Raw genomic sequence first — 4,612 nt, forward strand, 5'->3', positions numbered from 1 at the left:
CAACCTGGTTTGTGTCAAGCTGACAAAAATATCTCACTGGGACAGGCACTGTTCTCTAGATGCTACTTTAAGCACTGTATCAAAGACCTGTGTGCTGCACTGTCCCCCTTAGAATGCATCAATTTAGGAAGCAGGTGATAGGGAACAGAAGTAGCTCCCCTTATCCATACTCTTCCAAGTTAGGGGTCCACTGGAGTAAGAGGCAGGGGGAGGGAAGAATTATTTCCAAGTGGGATCATAAGAAGTCCACAACATAGGAAACTGTTTGTCAGCACCGTCCACTTGGGGGTAAGTTAAGTCTAAATCCCAGGTTTCAGAATGTTGCTTTGTGCTGAGATACTCAGCACCAATGAGCACAGGGGGTCAGGTTGATACTACAGGGCAGATCAGAAGGGTCCTGTCGCAAACACAGAAGAGTGAGTAGAATAGAGCGTCCCCTAATACGGAAGTCAATTAATGTTAGTGAACTCACAAACTACTACAAACAACAAAGACTAGTAAGGATGCAGAATTCTTATAGATTGAGGGCTGAAATCTCTGTCAGGCTCCTTATCAGGATCAGCTAATGTATGTATCCAGGGAAACACAAGATTGAACTGAGTTATCAAAGAGGGAGGTGGTGGTTATTGTATGTAGAGTCAGTTGCAGCTTTAGGGGTTGTTACTCCGTTCTCTCAACCTCTACAGGGGATTGTGAATGATAAGGATCCCGTGGCCGGTGATTTTGTACATCCTCTGTCAGGATATACATGATGTATACATGTGATCTCCTTATCACATGGAGTGCATAGGCTGTGGACTCAAAAAGCAAGATGGCTGACTGCGTGGCAGGCTCCACCCTCACCTGCCTCCCAGGCACTTGGTCACTACACATCCTACTTTGACAACTGGCCTCCTGTCTGATAAAAACCAAATGTTGGGCTCAATCCATACAGCTCCACAAAGTACCAGCATTTCCAGGTGCTGCCACTGTGGTTAAATAACAAGCCAGGAACTACAAGGGAATCCATGGGACAAACACTAAACAATAAGAGATGTTTGGGGTGGGGAATAAGAAGGTAGGAAGAAGCTGTCAGAAGGTTCTTGGCCTTCCTCCTAGAAGAAGCTGTCAGAAGGTTCTTGGCCTTCCTCCTGGAGGCACTGTGGTTGTGGTGTTTGAATGAGAATGGCTCCCACAGGATCAGATATCTGAATGCTTGGTCCCCATCTGTTTGGAAAAGGTTAGGAAGCATGGCGTTGTTGGAAAAGGGTCATTACAGGTGGGCTGTAGGATTTCAAAACTCCGTGTTACTATCAGTCAGATTCTCAGATAGATGGATAGATAGATAGATAGATAGATAGATAGATAGATAGATAGATAAATAGATAAACAGATGGATGGATGGATGGATGGATGGATGGATGGATGGGTGGGTGGGTGGGTGGGTGGGTAGGTGGGTAGATAGATAGATTGATTGACAGATAGAGATACAGATATACATATATAAATAGAGGTATAGGTATAGATATAGGTATCTCCTGCCTCATGCTTGTGCCTCAAGATATAAAGTTCTCAGCTATTGCTCCAGCACCATGCCTGCCTTCCTGCCTTTATCCCTTACTTTTGATGCCCTAGAATCACATCAGCCAGCTGGATATCAACATATAAACCTTGCCTATGTTTCTCACTTCTAGAGAATACAGACTGAAAAGATGATGTTTCAATATTTCAAACAGAAGATTCGTTGCTGATGACATGTCCTATGAGTTCAGGTCTACAATGACATTGAACCTGTGTGGACTCCTACCTTGCCATTATTCCATAATCAACTGTATTGTATAGTTTTGTGTCAACTTGATACAAGTTAGAGTTATCTGAAAGGAGGGAACATCAATGAAGTAGATGCCTCCATGACTGTGAGAATCAGTAGGTGTCTGACTCTTGTACCTGCTCTTGGGACTTTCTACCTCCTGATGGGTTGCTGTGTCCAATTTACATTTTATTTGGTCATATTTGGTTCTTATGTCTTGAAGACTGTTCATTTCTAATGAGAGATAGAAAGGATCCAGAGGTGGGGAGGAACAGGATTGGATGGGGTGGGGGGAATATAATCAGGATATATTGTATGAAAAAATATATTTTCTTTTTTTTTTGATGTTAACAATTCCATTTTATTGATGAAGAGTTTTCTAGAAATACAGTACAAAAGGAAACCATTGTATTTTCTTACAAGTAAAAAACTCTAGCATAACAGCCAGTGAATAATTAGACATTAATTATCTCTAGCTGGAAAAAAAGTAACTCAGTTAATCCTGGGAGACCCCTATTATGAAAGGGAAAACACTAAGTCAGAATCTAACCTTCTTCTTAGAACCTCGGCCCACAAATGATCTCAGCTACAAGAAAAAGTCATTAATCTCCCAAGTCAAGGAGCTATGTTATATTTTGAATAAAAAGAAAATAAACAAAGTTGAGGTGGGAAATAAATTAGATATGCTATAATTATGTTGAAAGCCAGATCTTCCTGCCTAACTCTCCCTACCATACCAGTTTCATCCATCAAAAGAATACATATTCTTTTTTCCTCTACTACCATTTTATTGACTGTGGCTATGCCATCCCCCTGTTCACTCACCCCCAGACATATTTTACCTCGCCTACTGTGGCCTGCACTTGGGGTAGCTAGATCGTGTCACTTTCAAGGCCTGCTGTCTCCCCCAAGCCACTTCACATATTTGGAAACACCTTAAATTCATCTCTCCAGCCAGACCTATCTTAAAAAAGAGATGTCAGTTGTTCTTGAGTTGGCAATACCTAAAACCCAGGCTAGCAGCAAGCAGGTTGTACAAGAAGGAACAAAAATCCACATATCCCTAAGCATCCGTAATAGACAGGGATCATCAACAGAAGGCAGCCTGCATACATGCTCAAACTGCAATCCGTGCCAACATTGTCCTGGCCTCCAGAGAAACAGCATTTGTAGCTTAGCTCATGACCAATTGTACTTAGGCTACCAGGAAAACAAGCATGACAGCTAATGTTCTGAGTATTACTTTTATCAAAGGTTCTAAGGATGAAAGAGCTTTGCATTGGTGGGGTAGTCCCTGTGGCAGCTGTAAACGACCTTCTCAGATTTCTGTGAAACTCTTCTTTTTGAGCTACTTGTTCTGGGTCCCCTGCCTCAGATATGAAAAAAATCTCAGTGACCTTGCTAATAACAATGTCATTTGTGGTCAGTGTAGTCTGGGCCTCCGTGGTGGGGCAGTCAGCCTTGCTGTGAATAAGAGTAATGGGGATATCTGTGTCTGCATTATCCAGATCTACCACATAGGCCATACATCCTGGTAAGAACAGCTCATTTTGCTCATAAGATTTACTCTTGAAAAGCATCTGATACACTTTTCAGCCAAGCCGTGTTTTAAATTGAATCTTGTTCTCAGGATCATCATCTTTCTTGGTTTCCTTTTGGAGCTTTCCCATGAGTTTCTCTTCTTCCTTCTCTTGGATGGCAATCTCAACACGTCCCTTTTGAAGCAACCCAAAATCCAAGCCTTCACCAAATGGATGTGCTCCATATCACCACCCAAGAATTTAGACTCCGAATCAATTGTCTCCTTTCTCTGCTGCTGGTTGGTCCACCTCAGCAGTGGGGCCCACAGCCCTGTAGTTAGCTGTGGTACTGACCAGGTCAGTCTCCTCATAATCTTTGTCTTCACCATCTCTCCGGTCTTTAGCATGGTCCTGGTGTTTCTTCGAGAGTCCTCTTCCTCTCTCAATTTCTTCCTGGTGAAGCTTGGCATAATAACTTTTTTTTCCCTCCTTCCTGCAGCTGGGTCTTCATATTCATTGTACTCTCTTGGCATCTCATAGTGATGTGACTTAGAAGGTGCTGCAGAAGCAGGTACAGCTCTTCGGGTCATAAGAAGTTTCCTGAAGTCAGCGTTGGTACGTTTTGATTGGTAGAAGGAATGCGGGTCATCCACATTGTAGCCATCTGAGGCCAAAGGGTTAGAAAAGGGCTCGTGATCTTGTTCTGGCATTTGGCCGAGGTCTGTCAACACCAGCAATCATGAAATCTCCTCCTCAACAAAATAACAGTGACAAACTTTTATCTGAGAATATGTATCCTTCCTTGAGAGATTTTTCCGTTCCATTTTAAGACTGAATTAGTCAGTTGCTCTGAATGGTAATTTGACAGGATGAGCCTGTAGTCCAACAATGGTCTCCTGTGAATGGGAAATCCAAGAGTCTAGTAATCGCTCAGTTCCAGGAGGCAGCTTGTTTCGGCTGTTCTTCTGGAGTAGTTCCCAACAGAAGTGCTGTCAAGTCAACGCAAGCAGCTGAAGAAGAGTGAGAATCTATTTTCAATAAAAGGGAAAAAATTAAAAATTACTCCATAAAATCCAGCTGTAGGACATTTACTTAATTAGTGATTAATCGGGGAGGATGGGGGGGCAGCCATTGTGGGTGGTGCCATCCTTGGCTGGTGGTCCTAGATTCTCTAAGAAAGCAAGCTGAGCAACCTGGGGAGCAAACCTGTAAGCAGAACCCATCCATGGCTTCTGCATCAGCTCCTGCCTCTGGGCTCTTTCCCAGCCCTGGCTTCCTTCAATGATAGATTATGATGTGGAAG

The 4,612-nt window shown here is 43.0% G+C and overlaps 1 pseudogene across 1 annotated transcript; it reads right to left on the minus strand.

Moving 5' to 3' along the window:
* Window positions 1–3,137: 3,137 nt before the first annotated feature.
* On the minus strand, window positions 3,138–4,019 carry LOC308416316 (protein Red-like; annotated as a pseudogene). Its single transcript has one exon. The product of its transcript is annotated as a protein Red-like (transcript).
* Between the last annotated feature and the right edge of the window lie 593 nt (window positions 4,020–4,612).

Source organism: Micromys minutus, assembly GCF_963924665.1.
Source record: "Micromys minutus genome assembly, chromosome: 1".
In the NCBI taxonomy this organism is placed as follows: Eukaryota; Metazoa; Chordata; class Mammalia; order Rodentia; family Muridae; genus Micromys; species Micromys minutus.